This window comes from Canis lupus, chromosome 34 (genome assembly GCF_003254725.2).
Source record: "Canis lupus dingo isolate Sandy chromosome 34, ASM325472v2, whole genome shotgun sequence".
Lineage (NCBI taxonomy): Eukaryota > Metazoa > Chordata > Mammalia > Carnivora > Canidae > Canis > Canis lupus.
This window is the reverse complement of record NC_064276.1, coordinates 15,168,204-15,195,314: the sequence shown is the minus strand read 5'-3', so window position 1 is coordinate 15,195,314 and position 27,111 is coordinate 15,168,204. Positions and strand designations below refer to the sequence as shown.

General features: G+C 39.3%; 2 long non-coding RNA genes across 2 annotated transcripts in view; both read right to left on the bottom strand.

Moving 5' to 3' along the window:
• Positions 1-27,111, bottom strand: part of LOC112662715 (uncharacterized) — a 630,650-nt gene that overhangs the window by 465,932 nt on the left and 137,607 nt on the right. The window lies entirely within an intron of this gene.
• Positions 726-26,743, bottom strand: LOC112662752 (uncharacterized). Its single transcript, XR_003138799.3, has 5 exons — positions 26,313-26,743; positions 14,805-14,895; positions 11,454-11,520; positions 7,046-7,096; positions 726-825 (listed from the first exon to the last, which is right to left on the bottom strand). It is a non-coding gene; the product is annotated as an uncharacterized LOC112662752 (long non-coding RNA).

Here is a 27,111-nt window from a genome sequence, read left to right as displayed (position 1 = left end):
AACCTCCCAACCCATATTTTAATAACCCGACAATGGAAGAGAAATATTTGACAGAGGGTGTATTGGATGTTGATGATCTCCAACTGCTTCCAAATCTGCATAAATAGAACTCCAACAAATCCCCACACAATGAACCTACTGAATGGGGCTCTATTTATCTGCCGCTGACGGATAAAGGGCCAAGCCAATCCTATTGACAGTTAAGTCTGTAGCTTCCAACATATCACTGAGGTCACTAACCCATCACTACAGGACAGGCTGACATAAACAGCTGATGTACTCAATAAAAATTAGGGCTCAAATCAATTCACTGCTGAAACCCAATTTAAGGAGTGCTCAGTTTGCACAGTTTTGGTTGATCAAATTCAGAGATGGGGTGCGATTCATATTTCAGTAACGAAGATCAGGGCTGGGAACTGATATATTGAAAGGTGTATTTTTCCATTTCTTCTCCGCATAAAATATTCATGGATGCCATGTTCTACAGTGTACTCTGACAGTGTAACAGCTGCCAAAAACCTGGTACCTGAGGCCACTTTTACATCAATAAATTATCGAAGGTTACATCTGTAGCAAGATAGCTTTATTTGGCCACGCAAATAATACCAAGGTACGTAACACAGTTATCCCAGCTTTTGTTCCCTTGAGGGTGGACTATTGTTACATTTCATGCTGCAAAGCATGCTGGGAAGCTCCAACCAAGATGTAAAGAGGAAAAATACTTGCCTTTGTGTTCTATTAGAAGCAGTATGATGTTAAGGAAAGGTCATAATTTGGAGTCAAACATCAGGAGCTGTGTGAAAGTGACCAGATGATTTCAACTCTCTGAAACACAGTTTGTCCATCGTTAAAATAAAAATGTTCTTCTACCTCCCTGCAGGGTCATTGAGATCAATAAATAGGCAATGTCTCTAAATGGTCTGCCACATGATGGACAGTCAGCTTATGTTATTCAGGGTGCTACCTTCTTAGAATGTATCATATAGAGCTGAAACACCAAAGTATTGCATCTCTCGCAAGTCCTGGAGAGCTTCTGTCTCCCTTTTGGAAAATTGGTTGAGTGTAGAAATCCAGTTTTCTGGACTTCTGAAGAAGCTAATTTCACAAATGGGTATTTTACTCCATTGCTATTCTCACTTTCTCCTGTCATATCTTAGAACTCTGAATATTTCCTTTTTCCTGCCCAGAGAAGTATCCTAAATATATGGGGCACATCCTTAATAAAACCACTAACCATCTAGTCCAATATCAGTGTTAAAGACTTTGTATTTTGAAAGCACTTTTAAAAACTTATCACTAAGCGCTCTATCTATCTCTCTCTCTCTCTCTTTCTCTCATATATATCAACAAATGAGTAGCCTCACATCAAAGGCCACAGAAAACTCTGGTATACAAGCATGGGATTCCTGCCTGGCTTTGAGGCTCAAGATCTGTTGAATAGTCCTCCTGCTGACTCATGCTCAGGTTAAGTACCAGCAGCATGCCAGACTGCAGAAGGAGCTTTAAAAACAAGGTTCCAATTGCTCCAAACCGAGGCAGAACCTCTTAGACTCCCCAGAATACATGCCTGTGAGACTCCTTGCATTGTAAAGACCCTTGCAATCTGGATTTACTCTTTTGGGTCTTTTAGGTACTTTTTATTTCATCGATTAAAAAAAAAAAACAGCAATAGCTAAAGTCATTGGTTCTGCTGTTTGCCAGATATAATTCTATTCTCTTTACAGACATATCTAATTCTCAAAAATTATGCACTTTTAAACTCAGTCAGTAGATTTTGAAATTGAGGCTCAGAGAGGTTAAGTGGCTGGCCCGTGTCTACAAGTCTAAGGAATATAAACCTAGTTCAGTGTTGCTTTAGATTCGACTCTTTTCGCTACACTACACTGCCTCTCTGAATCAATTAGTACATTATACTGAAGCATAAACAGTCAAGGGGTCCTCAGTTTCACTTCCTTAGCTACTAATCCCCTCTGTTGAGTGCATTACCCTGATCCCACACAGTAAAGTAAGGAGGAGGAACCTACAAAGAGTTTGACCTGGTTGTCAAGAAAATTATCCTCTCAGTATCCAAGAGACTAGCACACCAAGTGAACCTAGTAGGCTCCTGTAGCCTGTTTGCTATGGGAAACACAGATTTTTTTCCAGTGACACTTCATGGAGGACCCCTACCACAAGAATATAGGTTTCTGTATCACGTGGAATGATATCTGCCTGCCACAAGAGAACCTCAAATCTCAGTTTGGATCCCAGAGCACACCTGGCTTTTTTCCTGGCCTTGCATGAGTGATGCCATTCAAGGGTGAGGTCTAAGTGACTCATAAATGACTTAAGGAATCAAATTGAAGGGCAAAAGCCATCATTTTCAGGAGCTGAGTGGGTTTTTTTTGTCTAGAAGATAGTATCTTGGAAAGCTCCTGGCCTCATGCCCATCATCCCAGGAGGTGCACCATGAGTTCTGTCCTTCTAAAGAAAGAGGCCAAGTTTTGACTCACTTGCTTTTCTGAGTACATCACTGTGGTTTCCATCATGCTGCTCACTTGGTTACCACCTGGGTCAAATGCCTGAACCTCAGGAGTCTGGAAAACATATCCTAAGGCAGTGTAGCCTAAAGTTAACAAAAGACAGCTTCCACTGTTGCACTTCCTCTCTCTCTTTTTCTCTCTCTCTCTCTCTCTCTGCCAACTTGTCCAGTATTTGACTTAAGTGGAAGTGGCTGTTCATTGGCTAGGTTCATTAGCGAAAAATGTTTCAACAGTTCCATTTAACAACCTGGAATGTCCTTTGGAGAAGGCCAAATTAATATGATTTTTACCTTAAGAAGCTTAGAAACATAGCTGCCACTAACTCAATGATTACATTGTACTGCCAGCAACAATTCAATATTTTTTTCTCGCCTGAGGGTTACAACACATTTGCACCATGGGGAAGCTTTTTCTCTTTACATCTCAAAACTGTACCACAAACTCTTCCTTTATTCATAACAGCAAGATCTCCAGCTGAGATAGGCACTTTTGTATTGCTCTAGATGACAGTTTTCTGTGTTCTTTCCAAGCACAGGGGGTTTAATAAACATATCTGGCAGGCCTTCCATAGCTGGAGGGCCCAGGATGACACTGTGTGCAAACAATATGCTCACACTGGAGGGAAACAAGTTTATTCAATTATTCAATTAATAGATTACAGTCAAGATACTTGTTATCCTACAATGAAAAATGGGGCAATAACTCCAAGAATTAGGGCAGGTCCCAAGATTAGCAACAGCAGGCAATATGGCTTATACAGACCATGAGGGTAGAGCCAAATGCATGAAAATGTACCCACCGGCCATCCAAACATGCACACATTCACTCCAGTTCAGACACATACCCACACACGCACGCACACACGCACACACGCCAACATGCAGATACATACACACTTGTGATTGTACCCTCAGAGGAACTCAGACTCCAAGAACCTAGTATTATCAGGGCCTTAAAAATGCATTAAACACTTTTGTGTATATTACTTCTGAGTTTGGATCTTGGAGGTGGTGGGGGGAAGGGAGGTTGATGGCAGAAAAAGCTGAACTATATTCTGCTTTCATAGAATTCTGTGAGAATTCTAGAAAGTGATGTTCATAGATTTTTCTCTGTGAAAATGAAAGTATTTTTTGCAGGGTTTCATACATAGCTGCCCTTCTGCTTCAGGGCAAGACCTCCCCGCAGTGCAGAACATCTTAGACTGTACTCCATGCCAGAACTTCTCACTCAGATGCAACTCTTGGTCAGAGTGAAGTTTATCTAGTTTGTATAGATATGTTAAGATTTCATTAACAAGGCAATGAACTACTACTCTTAAATGTGTGATTTGGGGCAGGGAGGGCACTTTTCTTTCTGTGAGGTTGGTGTGTTATGTTGATACAAAATCACTTAGAGGAGAGAGGAGAGGATAAAGTCAGGAAGTTACCTTGTGGGAAAACTGGCAAAGATATTATGTGATGAGGAAATTTTGATTTTTACACCATGGAGAGCCACTGAAGGTGTTTGTCCTGAAAAGCCATTTTCCTTGTGCTCCTCCAGCTGTACTATTTAAAAGCCCTCACCTTTATATAAAATTTGTGAAATTAAAAACTTGGGACAGTTGAAATAGTCATACTCTCTTTGAAATGGCAATGTGGTTAGCATTCCACAAAGCATATGTGTAGCTGTTTACAGTTTACAGATCAGAAGGGTGTAATTCTTTATGTGTTTTAGTGCGGAGCTATTACTTTGAATGTCTTCTTATCTATGAGGATATATATACCACTCAGTTATGCTATAAATTTGGGATCAAGGTAATTGGAAAAGTATCTTTTGATTATACTGTGGTACTGAGGAAACCATCTCCATTTTTCTGAATGGAAAATAAAGCCAATGAAAATGCTGAAAAGTCTTTCAAAAATGACTAAGGAATAAGACAGGAAATGCATTTCTAGATACAGAAATCTCATGATGCTTTTAAGAGACACTGGGGAAAAGCCTCTGGGCATCATTATTTCTTTCCTCTATGAGCTTTAGCCAGGTGGGAGGGTAGACAAACAATTCTTCCAGCAAGCAAGTGGGCATAGGAAGTTAAGCAGATGGTTTATTTTAGCTCCTAACGAAGCTAGCCAAGGCAAGAGCCTGAAGTTGAAAATTAAATCTCCCCATTCTCAAGGGCAGAATTATTCCTAAGTTCATGGTTGTCTCCCAACAAAAGAATCAAGACGGCTTTTTCTGTGTCTGTCACTTGTGACCTTGCCCTGGCTCTTCCAGCTGGAGTTACTGAGGTTCTTTACAGCATGCTCAGCCAGACCCCATCCCATCCCCTGTCTGGTCCCTGGGCCAAACCAGAATAGGGCAAGTCTTGCTCTGTCCAAGAGGCTGGCTATAATTAAAGAGTGAGGGCACCATGGCCAGGGCTGGAAGCAAATGCTGCAGACACCTTTTCCAAGAACGGCAGACACTGTTTTAAATTAAATGAGTGTATGCAGGGTCAAAAGTCATGTTTGGATGTGTATGCATGTGAGGGGGTTAAGCCTGAAAAGGCAGTTTAAATGAGTTTTCCAAAGATGGACGAGAAATAAGTATACAGAGTCGGAGCTATAAGGCATGTAGAGACAGGGAGAACAAAAGGATCAGTGAGAGAGATGTCTGGTATATTCCTGAATCAAGGGCTGTTGCCTATTACCTTGGCTGGCACTTTAAGCCAAGCTTACCAGGTGGTCAACTGTTTTCAAAGGACTGCAAGCAGAAAGAAGAGAACAGGGCCCAGGTGACCAGCTGGTGAGACCTGAAATTAGTCCTGTTACCATGAATCTGCTGTCTGTTTCGCCTACCAAGACCCTGGGCACACATCTGGGTTTCTAGGCTCTTCTGATCTTCATCAGCTTGGCCATAACTTCAGCTTCTATTATCTTGGAAATTGGACTCTACTCTGGATTCTGGAGCCCTTGACTGGGGTTGAGATGATTCCCTTTCTCCATTTCTGGGAGATGGTCCCAATGTCTCTGTTATTTGTGTCTTTTCTTCATGGCATCTATCTGAAGTAGACTGATGTCCTGAAAGTGTATTGTCACAGAAATGACTTTGCTGTTCTTAAGATTCTAATTTCTGATTGCCACCCACTAGATTACACCTGCTATGGTATTGGCCCTTGATCAAATGGTGACTTTGTGCACACTATGTATTGGATAAATGGACAAGAGAACCAGTGTTAGAGCCCACAAGTTTCTCTAGCTCCCTTCTGCTGTTAGCTTCCTCCTCTCTTCTGTAGAGGGTGATAGAGATCTCCGCGTGCCTTGTGCTTGGAACTGACTGAACATACAATGTTTCCTGTATGCTTCTAGCTTTCCAGTATGGAAAACATCGATAACTTAATTCCCATCCACAGAGAGTCTTAGAATCATCCCACAAAGGAAAGAGCTCTTAACTGATAGAATATATATGAAAAGTGCTTTATAAATTGAATAAGTCTAAATAACTGTCAACGTTATTAACTGTGGAGAAAAGAGGACTAATATTCATGGAGGAAGCATGCATTTACATGTTCTCATTTAACTTAATTCTTACAAAAACACTAGAAACACTAGTTATTATTACCCTTGTTTACAGACAAAGCCATTAGGACTTAGAAAGGCTAAGTAACTTACGCAAGTCATTCAGCTCATGAATGGCAGATCTGAGATTTTAACCCAGATCTATTTCTAAAACCCATAATTTTTTCTTCTATGCAGGGTTGACACTATGTAGCCACTAGTATTGCATAGAGTTAAAAACAGACAATTTATGGGTCAAAGAGTCTATACTAAGAAACTAATCATGTGGTAATGACAAATTGCAATGCAATTTGGAAAAAGCAAGATTGAGATGATTAAGTATCTTTGTGGGTTTCTTAGAGGCAGGGGAACTTAAGGTGAGTCCTTGAAAACTGGCAGAATTTAGGTAAGAAGGAGATTTTTCTGGGAAGAAGATGAGCAAGGGTGAGCCCGAAGGGTGGAACTAGTGCTGAGAAGGCCTGTGATGTCAGTCTGGGTGAGCCGGGTGGGACAGACAAGCAGAGGAACACCAAAGGCCAGTCCAAAGGGCTGGGCATCATGGGGCAGGAAAAAGGGAACCAGAATCACATGGAGACTCTAACTCAAAGCAGCTTCAGTCATTATAACGTTTCTTTTTACTCAGAGACAAAAGGGAAGGCTGCAGCCAGCTGATGCCCCATCTCAAAACTTTCTCCTAACACATTTATTCTGGTGACTCACTCATGAAATTAAGGTATGAGCTGTGTGCATGATGATAAGGATGTAATAATGTTACAAATCCAATATTCTTCTCACCAAATCTCCAAAATCAATGGTCATCTTCCAAACCAGACTTGGAGTAGAGTTCTGCTCACTTATTTTCACCCACAATTACAATTTCTCCTTGATAAACATTCTTTATCTGTTCTTACCTTCTATTCCTCTTACCTTTTATTCCTTGATAAACATTCTTTATCTGTTCTTACCTCTATTCCTTCTCCTTGATAAACATTCTTTATCTGTTCTTACCTTCTATTCCTCTTAAATGTGACTGGGAAGATGACTGCACTGTGGAGGAAACTAGGGAGAGAAAATAGAGGAAGAAGCAACTAGTCCCAAGAGGTGAGCTTCTGGGCAAAGCCTTCCTGCCCTGGTGGCAGGAACTTAATGTGCGATATGTGAGTGCAGCCAAATAGAATCACATTTCTGGTTCAGAAAGAATTTTTAAAGAGACCTAGTTGTTTACCAAGGGAACAATACAGCTATGGGCAAGATGTGGTAGCTTTATTTCTAGTGTAAGAACAGAAACAAGGCGGGGGGGGGGGGTGGAGGGAGGAGTGGAATTGGGCTCAGTTCCAAAGCTCTGTCTAGGAGTAACACTTGACTTTGAGCCAGCCCTGTATTCATCTGTTAGGGCTGCAATAAGAAAGAACCACCAACTGGGTGGCTTAGACAACAAAAATTTATTTTTTCTAGAAGTAGGTTTGGTTTCTTCTGAGACCTCTCTCCTTGGCTTTCAGATGGCTGCCTTCTTGCAAAGTCCTCACCATGGCCTTTCCTCCATGTATGTGTATTGCTGGTATCTCTTCCTCATCTTATAAGGACACCAGTCCTCTTGGATTAAGGCCTCCACCCTTAGGACCTCATTTAACCTTAATAACCTCGTTAAAATCCCTATTTCCAAATATAGTCACACTGGGGCTTAGAGCTTGCACATAGAAGTTTAGCAGGGCTGGGGGAGGGAGACACCCAATTCAGTCCATATCAAGCTCTGATACAATTTAAATGGAAATATGAAATTATGGCAATATTACATATATGTATATAATTATAAGTTAATTTTTCACATTGTTTAAAACTTGTGGTAGCTTAGATCAAGTAGGTTTTCTCTAAGTCACCTAACAGTAAATGGAATGTGAACAGTGGGAGAAAAGTGTGCCAGAGGCAAAGAGCACTGCAGAGACATGAGTATGGTCCTAGTTCAGCCATTAACTTCCTGTGTGACCTTGGGGAAAATCACTTTACTTATCTATGTGTCAATATCCTTATCTCTTAAAGGAGAAGCTTTAAAAAATAATAATCTCTAGAGCCATTTCTAACTATAACACCCAAGATTTTGTGACTTTGCTTTACAATACAATTAATCAAAAGCTATTCATTCAGAGATGAAGAAGGCTGTAAGCATTGGCTATTTGCTGAAATTGCTTAGACCTGAGCATAAATATTTGCATTTTGCTCAACAGCAATATCTTTTCAATATAAGTTGGAAGTGAGATCTGGAAGGTATCAGATCAGGTTCACCTGGTCACCATAGTCAACTCAGGTGACAGAATTTATGATCTGATCAGTCAGGGTTAAAATCAGGGGGATAACTGCGAGATCTTCACTTCTTTGATGATATTTGTACACAACCTCATAACACACCCTTCGGTGGAAATCAATTTCACAGTGACTTTGAGACTGTGTGTCTGTGTATTTGTGTGTTAATATAATATAATAATATGTAATATTAAATATTTTAAAATAAAATTATTTTATTGTATATTTTCCTGGCTTATCCTTTTTGCAAGATATGTCTCATAATTAGCTTATACCAACTCTAATTAGACTCTTCATTTAAAAAGATTTACATTCTGCATATGATATCCACAGGTGTCGCAGGTAATTGATGATGAATGTATGCTAACAAAGATGTCACAGTTATAATGAAAGGAAAGAAAGTGACTGAAACACTCTGGGGATAGAAGAACAGATATATCAATCTACAGCCAGGGCAAAAACACAATTCTTCTTATTCTTATGAGACAGGAAAGAGAAAAAAGCATAAAATGAGAGGAAAATATATTTTCCAGATAAAATTAAAACTTACCCTGTTTAAAATACATTGAGCTTAAGATTTTTATTGAAATGTTTTCACTAATACATACCTCTTATAAAATTAACCTGTTTAACGTTACACTTGTCCCGAACCCTCATATAATTTTTAGGGCAACCTAGTGCTATATGTGGATAGATTCACAAATAGTTTCTTTTTAATTATTGTATTTTCAAGCTTAAAATATATTTTTCTTAGCAATCTTTAATATCTACTTGTGAAACCACAAATAGAAATGGATTCTCCAATTTAGTTCCCAAAACCAATATGCCTTCTAGTAGAATTTTCTTCCATATATCAATCTACTTATTATTTTCATCAAATAGAAACTATATACCAGGCAGCTAGACACTGTTTTAATAACTTGTTAAATAGTCCTTAATGTTCATAGGACCTAATGTCTAATAAATAAGTAAATAAATACTGAGAAAATAAGTGATGAGTGCAATGAAAAAGACAAAATAGGATGTGATAGATCAGTGGCTCTCCAAGTGTGGCCCTTGGCCCTTCAGCTGGGAACTTGTTAGAAATGTAAGTTGTTGGGCTCCACTGACTCAGAAACTCTGACATAGCAATCTGTGTTTTTAACAAGTTCTCCAGGGAATTTGATGCACAGCAAAGCTCAAGAACTCCTGTGATAGATGGCTTTGTGGCAGGACAAAAGGGAACTTTAGCCTGAGAACTCCAGAAAGGCCTCTCTGAGGATGTTGGGGCTGAGGTCTGAATACTGAGAAGGAACTCGTCATGTGAGCAATTTGGGGAGGCATTTTCCATGAAAAGGAAATAGCACTGAAAAGACCTCGAGGCAGAAAATCTTGGTGAGTGTGAGACACAGAAAGAAGGCCAATGTGGCTAGAGCATCATGAGAAAGGAGGAGAGTGGCATGAGATCATGATGAAGAGGCAAGCAGGGCACATCATGAAGTAGGTGGCTTGCAAATGTCTGGAAGACAAAGCAAGAATCACAAGAAGACAGCACATAGTCTTGAAGAACAAATTATCAAAAACTCTACACTCAGGAAGAGATTTACTCTTTACTAAAAAGATGAGAATTTTTCAGTAAAATAATTTTTTTTAAAAAAAAGTTAATTTTCTCTAAATCTGAGCCTTTATTTCTCTGTTCATTTACCTACTATATATATAAAATAAAACACCAAATTTTTACAACCGAATGAGTTTGTTTTAATTCAGTTCGTTTGTAAGGTAACAACAGAACTATGAACTCCTTAGTTGGGGAGGGTATTTAGGAATCGCTCATCATGAATTTATATCATTTATAATATATGGCAAAAGCAAATATTTGACTAATATTTCAGCTACACTGGTATCAACAGAAAGCCTATTGCTTTTATGATCTAATGGGACAAAAGTCTAGCAAGGTATTTTACCACCTTTAATAACCACAATTTCAATGAAGTAGTTGGATCAAGTTTTCAGTACTTCATAAGGGAACAGTTGCACATATGATATGTCTCCTCTCTCTGAAGTACATTTATTAGGGAATTGAGAAAATAGACATCGCAGACACACTCTATTATAGCCCCCATGATCCTAGTATTCATGCCCTTGTGTGGTTCCCTCTCCTTGAGAGTGAGCAGGATCTGTGACTCACTTTTCGCCGATGGAATGTGGTAGAGGTGACAGGAGATATGTGATTGCTTGTATGTGATTCTTTCTCCCTTGCTAGTTTTGAAGAAGCAAGCTGCCATGCTGTGAGCTTCTATATGGAGAGATTCATGTAGCACGGAGATGAGTATGACATTCATCTGTTAAGCCAGAAAGAAATTGCGGTCCGCAGTCCAACAACGTGCAAGGAACAGAATGCTTCAAATAATCTTACAAGTGTGGAAGCAGATGCTTCCTCAGTCAAGATGAATTTGCAGCCCCAGCAAATACCTTGATTCCAGCCTGTGATCTCCTGAAGCAAAAGACCTAGCTAAGCCAGTTAAGCCTGGACTCCTGATTCACTGAAACCATGAAATAACGAATGTATTGTTTTAAGCACTAAGTTTGTGATAATACTGTTATGCAGGATTAAGTAATTAATATAGCTAATAAATAATAGCTTATGTTGAGTGTTTTCTCTGTGCCAAGTGCTGCTTTAAGTGCTCTACATAAATTGATTCATATATTAGTACCATTTTACAGATGAGAAAGCTGAGGCACAAAGCAGTGAAGTTACTTGCTCAAGTTTATACACTTAGGAAATGAAAGAGCTGAGACTCAACCCCAAAGTCTACACTTTCAGTCACCACACTATCATGTATCTTAGTTTGCCTAGTTATTACACCAATTCCAACCACTTAGAAGGTTGAGGTTGGAGTGTCAATGGACCCACAATCAATATACAAAGAAAAAGAAACAGTACATGGTATTCAGTGGGAATTTCCCTAGAATCATTTACTGTTATTCCTTTGATTATTCAAATTTTATTTGGGTTCATAGTGTTATTAAGTAGAAGGGTGTCCATTGAGAGTATTAGGTAAGAACTCAAAATGACCATGGTTTATAAAGAGTGAATAAGAAACAAAAAAAATATCATTTATTAACAATAGCAACTTACATTTGTGGAGCTCTAATCCTTGTAATAAACTCTCAGACATTTCATTGCAATCTATCCCCAGGGTAACCTTTAGAGAAAAGAAGAGTGGATATTGCTGTCACCCATGAGATGCTATAGACCAGTAGCAATGTGGTCCTGTGGGAGAGCTAATTACATGATCATACAACCGTAAAGATTAAAGAGGTTTTAGAAGTGATACAGCCAAATGAATCTTAACTAAATTTATGCTACAGAGGAGTAAATTATTCTGTGTCCTTTACCTCTCAGGTCAGAGAGAGGAGCGTGAGCAGTATTAGAGTAAGAGGTACCAAACCCTAGCAACAGTGGCCGCAGACGAAGAAGCGACCAGATTCAAAGCAATATGCTTTCTTCTCTCTTGTCATAGCTCTGAGGTTGAGAATCAAAGATGGAGACCAACCATGCCTCATGGGTAACCACTGCTCAAACACTGTATGATCTACTTCCTCTACTATCTTATCTCCTATTACTCTCCTTCTTGCTTGTTTAATTTTGGCCCCTCTGACCTTCTCGCTGTCTTCAGAACATGATAAGCTCTTTCTCCTATCAGGGTCTTTGCACTGTCTGCTCCTCTCTCCTAAAAACGTTCTTTCATCAGACCTTCTCATGGCTTTCAGTTGTCTGCTCAAATATCACCCCAAAGACTCATTTCCTGACCATTCTATCCAAAAGGAAAAAGAAAGAAAAGAAAAAGGCATCCTCTGCTTTCTTTTAATTCTCATAGTCAGCTTGACTTTCCTTCAAAGTACACATCACTACTAGAAATTGTTTTTTGTCTGTTTGTTCCATTGAAATGTAAACTCTGAGTGTAGGGACCTTGTTTTCTCGTTCTCTGCTGAAGTCTCAGTTCTTACAACAGTGCCTGTGACAAAAAATATGCTCAGCAGATATTTATTAAGTGACTGAATAACTGAATGAACCCAGGGCAGAGTCCTGTGGCAGGATGCAGGGCAATCTCTGTCAGGGTGACATGAAATGATTGCTCAAGAAATTGGAAATTCATCTAAACAATATTACTAATCAATTTTCCCATCAGGTTTGTAAGAAAATCTCTCAGAGACTTTGTGGAGTCAAGACACTCTCTGTACCTCCTGCGTTAAATTCTTGTTACTCCTGTAAACAGATTGCTGCCAATTCAGTGGCTTCAAACAGCACAAATTTATTATTTTACAGTTCTAGAGATCAGAAGTCTAAAACGGGTCGCACTGAGGTAAAATCAAGGTGTCTGCAGGACTGTGTTCCTTCTGTGGGTTCTAGAGAATTGTTGGGGGGGTTTGCCTTTTCCAGCTGTTAGCATTCCTTGGCTCATGGAACTCTTCTATTTCCAAAGGTGCAACGGCTAGTGGAGTCCTTCATTCAAGGCATCACTCTGACATTGACTCTTCTGCCTCCGTCTTCCACATTTAGGGAGCTTTGTGATTACATTGGGCCCTTCCAGATAAACCACGGCAATCTCCGCATTCAAATTCAGTTGATTAACAACTACAACCTTAAATCCTCCTTGCCATGTAAACCTAACTTATTTACAGGTTCAGGAATGAGAATGAGGACATCTTTGTAGGCTATAGTTCTGCTTGTAACTACCAGTCTAGGACTGTTGTCTGTGTGTGTCTGTGTGTGTGTGTGTGTGTGTGTGTGTGTGTTTAATAACCAGGATTTCTTCTTAGAGAGTCATGTTGACTCTTCATGTGTGCTGCTTTTATCACAATGTGCTCACAAACTCTCTAATTGAAAAATGTATCCTATTTTTGCTAGAGAACAATATTGTATTCATCAGACACACGCTTTATCCTTCTATCTCTTTAGAAACCTGGGATGGTGTTTATCCTTCAGTCTTCTGACTCTTCTGTTCTCTGTGGTTTCTTAGAAGCAGCAAGACTGGTCCTTTGATCATATCTTTCAGGTGTCTCAGCATCTTGGGATGCTGCTTTTGCGATCATAGAACGTTTTCTCATTAAGGGCACTTGATACTCTCTCTCTTCATCTGCCTTCACTCCATTTCCTCCTTGCATTGTTTGTTCTGCCCTCTCAGTTTAAAGATTATTCTTCCTGTTAGATCAGTCCATGGGCAAATAGAAGTGATTCCTGGTAACAAAGCAAAAGATTCCCCAAGGAAGGGGCCTAACACTGATCAGAACCAGGCCTCCTCAAATTCTGTTCCCCACAGTTTATAGGACATGCTTACCCATGCCATCCACCTTCACTTTTATAGCTCTCTCTCTCTCTCTCTCTCTCTCTCTCTCTCTCTCTCTCTCTCATTTCCCTTGCTTGAAAGCAACTCTATAGTGTTTGGCATTTTTTTTATCAGCTTCCACTCATCCTGGGCTGCTCTCACTTAAATAACTCTGTTTAGGATCACGCTTTTGGATGTTTAGTGTTTGGGAATCTTAAATCTTAAACCTGGAAGAAAAAATGTCTGCTACAAGGCCCACACAAGCAAAGACTGGCCTGTCCAAGGTCACCTGTAGCTGAGCAGCCTATGGTCTATTCCTCTTACTCTCAGGCACTGCTCGGCCAGTCTTACCCATCTTTGTGCTTCCCTTCTTCCATCTCTCCTCTGAGTCCTTTTAAATATCAGCTCATCAGAGAGCCCCCTTGACAGTCACAAAAGCTTCCTTAGATGTGCCTACCTTTATTCACATGGGGATTATTCATGAATATATGATCAGAATTACATTTTTCAGACCCCCTATCTCCTTTGAGCTATGTTCCCTTTTAAAGTCTCTGTCCATAGAAGGATGCTATTTCTTGAGAGACATTTCTTTGATATGGGGAGGAAAAGGCATTCTGAATGCCTAAAGAACATATTTGTGCTTAATTTCCCCTCTTTCAACCATTTTTAAGTCTGAAAAATGTACACATCTTCTCCCATAATCACCATCTCCTTCACAAGCATAACCTCACTAATGAGAAATCAGTTCAGAGTAGCAATAACCTCTACCTCTTGGAAAATCAAAGTGGTGATAAAGCACAGTAAGGTATTTATCTGATTTCCTGACTTTAGCACAATAAAACTTTCTGCCAAGGACTCAATGGTACATATCCCAATTGCTACTTGGGTGACCCCTCTGAACCTTACTTTACCCATGCATCAAATGGGGGATAAACATACCTTAACTACTTTTCCTAGGGTTTCCAGGGAGACGCAAATGAAAAAGAAATGTGAAAATGTCTTGGAAAGAGAAAGCTAAATAAACTAAACAGAGTTTTAAAATGTCTCTTCCAAGATCCAAAGTCCATGAAATTAAGAATTGCAGAAAAAATGGGCCACCACTGCCTGGCTAAGCAAAGGAAACAAAACTAAATCCAAGGGTCAGAAAATTCCTTACTTACCTCAGAAATGCAAGGCTGTTGCTTATAGGTATTCATACTACAATCCGTTATAGGCCTACAATTTTGGGTTGCAAGTGCTGGGATGTGGAACCTGTGCATAAAAATGAAATTGAGAAGCTTCAGTCAGGAAAAGAAGTATTGAAGGGGCAATCCATTCATTCACTCAACAGTCATGCTTACTGTGTTAAGTGTGTAGGGCTCAGTGGGAGTTACAAAAATGTATAAGACATGGCTTGGCCCTCAATGAGCTATCAGTTGAGTAAACACTGATATTCAAATTCCAAACATGAATTCAAAAAAAGGTTTCAAGTTTCTACTAAAGGGCAGCCAACTTGTTGGGTACAGAGCAGTAGATTAAAAACATGGTTTATGTTCATCATATAAATTGACATATAGGTATACGCAGATCACTTGGCATAATGTCAAGATTTCCACCTCAGTCAGAATGGGCCCAGTTATGCTGTCATAACAATCAACCCCAAATGTCAGTCACATAAAACGGCAAATGGTTATTTCTCATTCATGCCGCTTATCTACTTGATATGTGGGATATCACTATCAAACCAGGTTTCATGAGTCTCGTCCTCATGTTTGCTGGGATACGGTGCGGATAGGACTGATACTGATATATTTACTACCCATGAATAGAAGGTGAGAATAAATCTTCTCTTCAAGTTTTCCAAGCCAGAGTTTCACCTTGGCCTCTGATTACTACAGGTGATCTTTTGTTTGAAGGCCTTTCTCTCAGTCTTACTCTCCTTAGACGTCTCCTCCCATTCTTCCATGCATGGTACCGGGCTTTCAGAAGCTTCATGATGTTACTCCCTCTGCCTAAGGCACAACCTGGTCCACCCCACCATCACCATTTACCTCATTTAGTTCTAGGCTGACATGTAACTGCTTTACAGGCAGTTGTAGTCTTAGAAGACCAGAAGAGTAGTACTTCTCTTATCTGAAAAGTTGTAGTATGAGTCCACCTGAACACCACATCTATACTGGGCCCCAGGTGGGTACTAGGCACCGTGCTGGACATCAGAGATTCATTGATGAGCAACACTGACCTGCTCTCTGCCTTCATGGAACTCGACGCAGAGGCAGAAGTTAATCAAATAATTACACAGATGATGTTACCAACTGCAGTAAGTGCTAAGAAGGGAAAGAGTAGAGTGTTGTGAATATGTATCATGGGCATCCTGGCAAGGTTTTCTCAGGGAAATGACATTTGAGCTGAAACCTGAGGGGTGAGTTACCATTAACTGAGGACAAGAGATGAGCTGACAAACTAGGTCAGTGGTTTCCAGTCACATAATAGCTGCTTATGAATCATATCTAACAATAAAACTAATAAAGTTTAAAAATGGTTTACATTTTTAGGTAAAATAAATTCCAGACTTGCCCTATAATGGCATCCTTCTCAATCATCTGTTTTTCATTCCTCTTCTTCTGTTGGAAAGAGTGGAATTCTGAGCCATATACCCTGCACGCATCCAGATATGCTTCATAAGGTGGGTTTATTCTGCATGAACATCATCTCTCACATGTCTCTCAATGAGGAGAGGTTGAGAACTAGCGGAGAAGATGACATATAGGAAATTCCAGGCCAATGATTTTCCCACATGTCAAAAGAAAAGCCATTCATGGTAGAGAATGTAATATATTACAAAATGTCATTTAACAATCCTAACTGGTATAATGTAAATAATAATAAAACAATGATTGGCTTATTTTTAAATCATTTCACAGAAAGACATTTTATAAACTTAGTGCAGAGGCAAAAACATCTTCCGTGCTGATGTGATACAAATTAAATATCACATCGACTTTTATTTATTTTCCCCTCAACATCCCAATCCATTGTGATCTACATGTACATATATATGATGCATTTTGTATATATTCACCCTCATGACTTGACAGATGGGAGGGATCTTGCAGTCATTTCTAAAAGCAGACAAAAGGCCGTTGGTTCTGCTCGGCATGATGGTTTGTGAAGACAGACTATCACACGCTTCCGTTGATGATTATATAGCTCTATCCATCTGTCTGCCACTGGAGGTTGGGAGACGGAGATACAGCTCCCACCGTCCCCATAAACAAAAGTAGACCATGCTGTCACCAGTCAGACACGCCAGCTAATTGGAGCTGTCGACAGACACAATATTCTGTGTCAACAGCTCTAGTAACAGTTTGAAACAGCAATGATATGTTGGTTGATGGTGAGGATGACACATGTGTCTCTAATAGCATGCTAGAAATCTGACATAACTAGAAAAGAATTACTAAAATGTGATTCCTGGCCTCTGGTATTCCTGTTCATCCTTACCAGTTTCTGCAGAGGGTGGGGGAGGGGATGGTTGTAACGCATCTCTCTCCGTATCATTTCGCAGGCTGACAGCTTAATTTGATACTCATAATGTCGAACTTTAAAATTAATCTTGCTAAAAAGATTTGTTTCAACAAGCCATCTAACCTTAAACTCTTTTGGAAAATTAATAAGGCAAAAAACTTATTTGTACAGCTTTCCAAGTTGAAAATAAAAAGGGGATGTTCTATCAGTTTGCCATTTCTGTAACTATAAATGTCTACTGATCTTCAAGAGAGTAGTTTTTACAGAGCTAAACGTATACCAACACTCATAGACATGACTTCTTGAACTTCATTTCATGATAGACAAAAATAGATCCAAGACAGAAACATACTTGCAACATAAACACAACTTTTGAACATAAATGCATATTATACTTTAATCTCTGTGTAAATTGTACCTGCTAGGAAAACTTTACATCAGGCATTATAATCAATGAAAAGTCAGGAAGTCTCTTGCTGCCTTGCAATAGTGTACCTTCTAAATAACTTCATCACCGCTGACTACCTGAGTTTAAATTTTGGCTCAGCTACTTACTAGCTTAGACAAGTTAGTTAACCTTTCTTGGCCTGAATTTTCTCATCTATAAAATAGAAGTAATAATATAAACTACATCATAGAGTTTTAAAGGTTAAATGTGTTTTTACTTGTTAAGTGTGTAGAACAGTGCCTGGCACATTACATAATGAGCAGTCAAAAAATATTATTATTATTATTATTATTAGTTCATTTCCAAGGAGAGCTTTAAAAATTAATGAAACCCAGAAAATAAATCAAAAACAGTTCAAATGGCAAAGAGCAAAGTCTTGGACATTCACAGTCCTGGGTATAAATCCTGTAGCCATAACCCAAGCTTCGTGACCTTAGATAAGTCACTTAAGCTCCCTAAACCTTTTTGTTTTCTGTAACAGAGATAATACCTACCTTTAAAAGATATTTTGAAGATTTAAGATAGCTTAAAGCTTCCAGCACAATTCCCAACATGTATTAGATATTCCACAGATTATACCAATAATTATTATTACTAGTTTGCATTATAGAGCACTTTTATTTTTAGACTATACTTATTTTATCTTCTTATTAATGCTGTGAAGTAAAACATAATGACTAGTGTACGGAGGAAAGAATGGTGCTCAGCGTGGTAAAACAAAAGGGTCAGTGGGTAAAGGGTTATTGAGGTTAAATCAGGATGCTGTCTTTCAGTTCTGGGACCAGGGTGATATTCAGCTATTTCTGGTACCTCTTTGCCAGATGACCAAACAACTGAAAGTCTCTTTCTTTATTTTTTTTTCCATTAAGACCCCCAAAGTTGATGTCCTCAGAGGCCTCTATCCTTCAGATTTAAAATCAATTAATCATTATCTACTCATACCTCATTAATTCTTCTATATTCCTTCCATATTCTAATTCCTTCCATATTCCATATATAGAATATAGAATATATTCTAAGTCTTTCCATATTCCATAATCTGTATTCCTTCCATATCCCATTTGCCCACTATAAAGATGAATAAATTGACACAATAAAACTTATCACACCACCACCAACAACAATACAAATGTCTATGCATGCTGGATTCAAATCATCTTGCTCTTTGGAGATATAAGAAAGACAAAGTAAAAAAACCTTTCTTTGTTAGGCATATAAGATATTTTCATAGCAAATACACCACAAAGGAGGATTCTGTGTAAAAGGCATCTCTATGTCATAGCCAATGGCCCAAATCAACAATATATTCTTTTTCAATCATAACATTACCAACTATATGTAAAAAATAAAATAACCTTGTGCAACACAGTCTTGTTTGGTCACTTCATGTCACATTTGCTTGGCCTTCACTTCTCATGACTAAGAAGGTAATGGGGCTTTACCTTCTAGGAGGCTAGATAAGCAGCTGAGCTCTGATCATAATACCTGCTTTCTGGATTTAGCTGGATCCCTTTTTGAGAGCATATGCAGAGCAACATTGACCTTTCCATGGAGGAATTAGTGCTTCAGCATTGGCTTCTTCGCTGCTGTGCCAAATCACCTGAACCTGCTAGCTCAGCTTCGGCCACCCAGTGCAGCTGCCCTTCCCTTCTACCAGCAGAGCTGTTTATGTCATCCTTCAGATTGCCCCACCTCTGGGCCTTTATTCATGGCCTGCACCGGATGTATGGTTCCTTCCATGTTTCTAAATGACCAAAGTCGTCAAACTCCATCATCAATTCTTCAAGAATCTGTTGCAATGACTCTCCTTCAGAAAGGTTTCCCTAATTCCCAGTACACCTGTCCAAAGCTGTAGGTAAAGCTCTTCCTCAATTGAGTGCTCCCTAATATGGCACTTATTATTTTCTTCTTTGCATTTTAATTGGTTAATTACAAGCCTTATTTTTCCCCTATATTGTCAACTCCTTTGTAGCAGGGTTCAAGCCAAGCCAGATGCACTTTTGTTTTCCGTACAGAGTTTAACGTCTCTCTGTATTTCTTGGTTACTTGAAAAAATGAATAAATTCCCATCTTCTCATTTCAAATATTTAAACTACATATGCTTACATGGACAAAACCAAAACCACATGATATATCCAGGAGAAGGAAAGGCTTGTGGTAAACACGGTAGCAATTTACATGATGAGGCTTGAGAGGCACCTGGCTGGTTCAGTCAGTAGAATATACAACTCTGGATTGTAGGGTCATGAGTTTGAGCCTCATGTGTGATGTCAGGTTTACTTAAAATAGGTAAATAACGAGGTTTGAGGTACTTTTTTCAAATCAACTTCATCTCCTCTCTAGGCCCTGGGGCTCTCGAGATTATGGTTTACAGCAACCTATGGCTTTAGCCAATTCTAATATTAAGATAGCCAAGATGTTTCAACTTGAAACCCACTGTAAAAGAATTTTCCCTGTAAGATTATCCAGATTCATTCACATTAGTGCTATCTTCACTAATTCCTCCTATAGAAGTAGCTTTAGCTACTTATTTATATGCAAAAGCCTTGACAAATCACCCTGCCTTTCTACATATAATCTCTAAATCAAGAATTAATCCAAGGTAAATGACTTTTCAGGCACTGGGGCAGAAGTGTACATTGCACAACGCTAGGAGGCACCATTTAATAGAACCTAGCTCAAAGGACACCCCTGGCCTTGTGTAGCACTCAACCTACATGGCTGCATGAAGTTCCCCGAGGTGGAGAAACCTCAGAGAAACAACCTTAGTATGTACATTTCAGAGTATTTTCTCATATACAAAGGAAAAAGAATTAGGTAGGCTTCTAAGTATATACATGAAATGGCTCAATAATATTAAAATAATGCTTTTTTATGTTTGATCATAACTCACCATACACGAAGAAAATACAGGCAAGTGAGTAGAACATAAGTCCTTATCTTGGAGGTTATCACTCTTTTAACATTAACCTCTTTATTGTATTTCCTTCTGATCCATCTATATCCATCTATATATGTATGAAAATATATATCTCGTACTTGAGAATATAATCTTCATACTACTTCTTAAAACTTAACATTATATAAAATAGCATTTCTCAAACTTGCCTATTGAATAGAATAATCTGAAGAGCTTGTTTAAAATATAGGCCTTTCAGAATTCTGCATAAGAGAACAAATTCACTAAGTTTGAGGTGGATACCAAGAATTGGTATTTTTAACAGCTACCCCCTACTACATAATTTTTATTTTCAGGCAAGTTTGAGAAACAGTGATTTCATAAGCATGTACAAGAATACTCAGGTGATTTCTGAACAAAGGAAAAGAGTTTAACCAAATTCTCTCAACTTTCTCAGCTAATGAGGATCATACGCAGAAATTGTATAAAACTGGATAATTCAGTGCACTGAACAAGGAAGGAAACGCTTCCAATGACCCAGCTCTCCTAAATGTCCTGGCCCTGGCCACAAGGGAGAATTCCCTAGTGATTCAGATGTTCCCCATCAGTTTGGAATGGGCCAGAGATAATGTGAGTTGTGTCCCTTGAAGCCAGATTCCAGGTACTCTCCAGGGATTCTATGGGCAAAATCAGTCTCTAAGGAGGTGACCATGCGTGCCAGTTTGCCTGTCCCTTCCCAGAATATATGTGTTGTTCTGGCATATATTGTTAATAATAATGCCTTCTTTCACTTACAGGAGTGTCCCAGTTTAGACAATAAATATACTGGTGCCAACTTGTAAGGTTACGTCCACCTTCCTCTCTGATCCATATATTAGAAAGGGGGCTTCTTATTGGGTCCTTCATGTCCAAGATTTTTTTTCTTCCAGGTGGAGATCTTATTAATAAACCAACTGCTCTCTTATATAGAAGAACAATGTTAAATAAAATTGGGAACAAAATCATTCTCATGATGAGGTCTTTCTGGCCAATTAAAGGTTATTATTTTGCCTTTTTTCTCAAAGCACTTGCAGTTCATAAGCCTGTTAAGATGTGTTCTCCTTTCCTTATCATTCCCAGGAGATAAATCAAATTTCAAGAAATCTAAACACTAAACACTCTACCACAACAAGTTCTGCAAAATTGCATTTCAATTGCTGTAAAAGATTCCATTTAACATTTACTTATAAACAATGAGCTTTTTAATTTTCACTATGATAAATATAATTGTGGTTAGTATCCCCATTCATGGATCTTTAGTCATTATTTCTTTAGGGTAGAGTTCTAAAAGTAGGCCATGATGTTTTAAAGTAAATCTCCTTCCTGAAAAGAACCTCCATCTTTTGTCTTCTTTTATTTTGTTGTATTGTGTTGTATCTTATTTTATTTTGTGTGTGTTTCAATAAAATGTTATTTACAAAGTTAGGTACCAAGCTAAAGTTGTCTGGCTTCAAAATTAGGTCCCCCCTTTAAAAAAATTAATGATAGTTGCAAAGAATTCAGGACAAAATTAATGGAAATAGCCTGCAACCCTTAAGTGTTAAAAACCACTCTCTTGTGCCTAAGAATGTATGACTGAAACAGACAAGATTCAGATGGTTCTGCTAAAAAATCTGGAACAACAGAAATATCGATGTTGCCTTTAGAACAATAATGAGATGACTGAGTTGTTGCCTGATAGTGAGTTCCATGCCTGATAGTTCCTGTTCCTTCTCTCTGCTGCTTCAGATAGAACCTAGGAATGTGAAGGAGTGGATAGATTTGCTCTGAATGGCCCTAGAGACTTGTCACTCACCATCATCTTGCCAGTTGTTGAAGACAGGATTCTATAGTCACAGGAAAGTCAATATGTGATGTCATCCAGAAGGATGAAAGTAAAATAGGGTAAGGGTAGATGAGACACTGCTTGATGCAACCGGTTAATGAGAGGGAGATCCACATTTAAGTAGCTGAAGTGGTCAATGTTACAATAAGAATGTGATCAATTACTCACAATCTGTGCATTCTTTCCTTCCACTAATATTTATTGAATACCATCATTTTGCAATACATACAAATATTGAATCATTATGCAGTACATCCAAAATAAATGTACTGTCATATATCAATTATACCTTAATAAAATATATAATATATATTAATATGACATATATTTTATATATTAATATACCATATTAATATATAATATGCATTCATATATAATAAATAACATATATATTAATATGACATATTAATATATAACATACTATTTTATATTTTAATATAATATATTTATACATTAAATTTATATATATGTATATTACCAACTATTACTGGACACTGTTCAAGGCAATAGAAACAGAGTAGTAAATAAAACAAACTAAAATCACTACCTTCCTGGAGGCTACTCTAATAAGGGAGATGGATTATAAACAAGATAAGTAAAATATTTAAGATGTTAGTGATAAGTGCTAAGGAGAAAAAAATTAAGGAAGAATGATATGAAAAGTGGGAGTCGAAATTCCAGTTAGAGTTTCTAGAGAAAATTCCACTGAGAAAATGACTTTTGGAGTGAACCTCTGAAGGAAACAAAGGAGCTAGCAATGTGACTATCTGAGGAAAGAGAATTTCTGGAAAAGAGCATTGGAAGTGCAAAGTTCCTGAGGTAGAAGGTGCCTTGGGTGTTCAGAGAATTGCCGGGCCAGTGTGGCAAAGCAAGATTAGATCAGAAGGGCAGGGGGCAATTTTCTTGGCCATTAGAAAGATGTTTTGGTTTTTACTCAATGAATGGGGAAGCACCCCATTTTAATGGAGGAGTTGAAGATTTTGAGTGGAGAAGTAATATGATTTGACTTATACTGTTATATTAACTCTGCTTTGAGAATAGACTTGCTGGGGTGCGGGGAGTCAGTGGTTGGTGGGAGGAAGGGAGGTGAGAGGATGGGAGGTAAGGAGTTGAGGAAGGATAGCAAAAGCAGAGAAACTAATTACAAGGTTATTTGCAATAAAGCCAGATAAAAAATGATGGTAATTTTACAAGATGGTGGCTATGGAGGTGGGTGAGAAGTGGCTGAACGTTTGGGTGTCTTCTGGAAACGGACCAAGAGAATTTGCTGACAGATCAGATACAGGGTTATATGCAACAGACGAATTATTGAACTCTACATCTGAAACTAATGATGTATTTATCTGTTGGCTGAATATAAATTTAAAATAAATAAAATTTTTAAAAATATATATCAGATATGGGGTGAGAGAATGACATGGAGATTTCCATCTTGAACTACTACAAATGGGGTTGCCATTAGCTGAGATGAAGGAAGACTGCAGGGCAAGTGGATTTGGAAGGGAAGAGCAGGGGTTCTGTTCTGCACTCATTTGCTGGGAGATGCTAATCATCTAAGTGGAGACTTGGAGACAGTTTGAACACACAGGTCTGAAACTCAGGGGAGCAGTCCGGATGCAGAGATGTGTCTGGGATCTGCCAATGAATGGGTAGTATGTAAAGCCATTAAACTTGATGAGAATATCATGAGAGTGAGCTTCAGTGAAAGAGCTGATGGAGGAGTACACACAACATTAGAGTGAAGTCAGAAACTGAGTTGTTATAAACAAAAAAAAAAGAAAAAAGGTATTTTTTTTTTTTTTTTGCACTTATGGGTTTGTTGGCTGGTATGTGCATCCTGTTAGGACGTTTCTCAGAGGTGTTAGCTAGGCGGCATGCTGGGCGGAGGCAGCCAATCTGCCTCACCGTGCTCCACAGGGACCAGGGTAGAGACGCTGTAAGCGTTAAACAGCGAATTGAATGGCTGGAAGAAACGTCATATAGTTTTATGATGTAACTTTGCTTCTTTCTGCCTAACATCCCTATGTTTCAGGTCTTAGAATTCAAAACAGTTCTTGGCAAAATCGTTCTGGTGCAATGACACTCGTGCAAACCAAAACATTAAAGTGTAAAATAATTAGATATTTTCATTAGACTGTTAAGCTTTAGATATTTTCATTAGGGATTCAGCAGCTGCTGCAAGCTGACCACTGACTATTTTTTATCAGGGCTTCACTTAGGCTGACCCTGTATGACCAATAATCAGATTTTTAGCAGCTGGTTAAATGAAATTTTTTTTAAGATTTGATTTATTTATTTATTTATTTATTTATTTATTTATTTATTTATTTTATTTTTTTATTCATGAGAGACACAGAGAGAGCGAGAGAAAGGCAGAGACACAGGCAGAGGGAGAAGCAGGCTCCATGCAGGGAGCCCAATGTGGGACTTGATCTTGGCTCTCCGGGATCACACCCCAGGCATCAGGAGGCGCTAAACCGCTGCATCACTGGGGCTGCCCATGAATTTTTTTTTTTAAAGCAGGCATGACCTGAAATGCTATAGAAATAGTCATGCATTTATATATATGTATACATATAAATATTAAGAAACACTAGATCTTACTCAGCTTCTGACAAAAAAAATTGCAAAATATTACAAAAATAGGAGTCAATATAAACATCACTTAAAGAGTACTGATTGGGGTCACAGAAAATAAAATCTATTTGATTGGTTCAGTGCCAATAAACGGAGCAGTTACATTGTGATAGACAAAGTGCAACTATAAAAGGGGGTGTATCTTCCTTCTGCATCTGCAGCCTCAGCTGCTCCAGAAGAGCTAACTCTGACTCTGGGTTTGCTGTGTAAATTGTACTCCTAGGAAGAAAAAAGGAAAACGACTTTAATAATGAAAAAGAATGGGGAAAAATGAAGAAAAAATAGATTTATGATGTTCGAATCCTTGCAGTCTGTTGCAGTTTACAGTTCGGTTCTTCGCTCATTGCCATTTCTCTACTTAAGATCTTATAAAACTTGTATAACGATGTTCATAAAGAGCATAACTGATTACGTCTGAAAGCAGCTGTTTGTGGAATATGTTAAATACTTGAGTTTTTCATTAAATGTTTTTTTTTAATAAATTTATTTTTTATTGGTGTTCATTAAATGGTTTTTAAGGAGTGAAGGTATACGGAGAAAACATATTCAAAATGCAGAGATCAATAAATGGAACTAGACAAGATGAATGTAAGAGTGAGTGAGCATTGCTGGCCATCCACCAGCCTCCTTCGGCCGTCACCCTCCGGAGCGCACGTCTACAGGGAGAGGGTTACGTGTGCATTTGCAGCACGAAGCGATCATTCAGGTCAGGAGACAGGCGCAGAGGTTCCAACTCAGCGAGATGCGGTTTTCTCCCTGGCGGTTGGACAAGCAGGTTCCAGAAGCCCCCGGGGGAAATCGGTACAAACACTGCGACCGTTATTTACTAACTGGGACTCCAGCAGCTGGGCTGTTTGCATGATATGCAAATGGGCACATCATTCAAGGCAGAAAAGATGAATGCTCTGGCACTTGCAGGGCAAACATGAACTGCTATGGGAAAAGGGCCAGCAGAAGAGACAGCAGACAGAAGCGAGTGGGTGGTGAGGGGCAGGACAGGAAACTTCTTCGAAACAGGCGCACTGCAGGAGGCAGACCCTGCTCCCCGGGGGCGCTCGGCGCCCTGGGCCTCCGTAAACAACAGATGGGTGTGCGCAGGCCCCGCCGGCCGAGCAGCCAAAGCCCTCCCTGCGCGGTGTCTTGCTCTGGACCACATTCGCACAACCCTTATAGGGGCACAGGGGGACGACGGTGTTACCTGGCCAGCCCGAAGGCGCAGGGCGGCTAAGAGGACACAGGATAGGGACACAAGCAGACCTGGAGGCGGATGCACTGGGCGAGGGTTTCGGCTTTTCTGTCTCCCTTTCCTTTACCTGTAAAGAGCCAGGCGAGCGCGATCTCCCAGCAGGACGGCGTCAGGTTTGATGCATCTTCCTGGAGGAAAGTGCCTCCGGCCAACCTAGCACTGGCTGGTTAGTGGTAGAGCTAGGACTTGAATTATTCCAAGTTTCTGACCCCAAAGTGCGCCGGTTGGTTCCCGGGAAGTCCAGGGATCGAGAGATTGTAGGGATCCCAAACACTAACCCTGTGGTCACGCTGGGTCCTGAAGGCCGTCCCACTCAGCAAGGCGTATTTGCTCAGTTAGAAAGCACCTCCACTTCCAAACAGGTTATAAGACCCGCGGCTGAGGGGCCCCCGGGGGGCTCAGACCTTGAGCACCTGCCTTCGGCTCAGGGCGGGATCCCAGGGTCCTGGGATCGAGTCCCGCACTGGGCTCCCTGCAGGGAGCCTGCTTCTCCCTCTGCCTGTGTCTCTGCCTTTCTCTCTCTCCATGTCTCTCATGAATAAATAAATAAAACCTTAAAAAAAAAAAAAAAGTCCTGTAGGTTGAATTCTTTTTTTTTTTCTTTCTTACCTTCCAGCTTAACCAAGCCTGATAGAAGACTTGCAGACTCCGATACACTTTGTTGTTTTCATTACACATGTTTGTAGAGTGCAAAATAGAAGAGTATCAGTAGCATGAGCGTCTGTGACTCCAACACAAGGGTGGCACTTACTCCTTTTAGTTACAATTTGCAGAGAGTTTCATTTTGAATCTCTTCACTTTTTTTCTGGCTTTTTTTTTTTTTTAAGATTTATTTATTTATTCATGAGACACACACACACACAGAG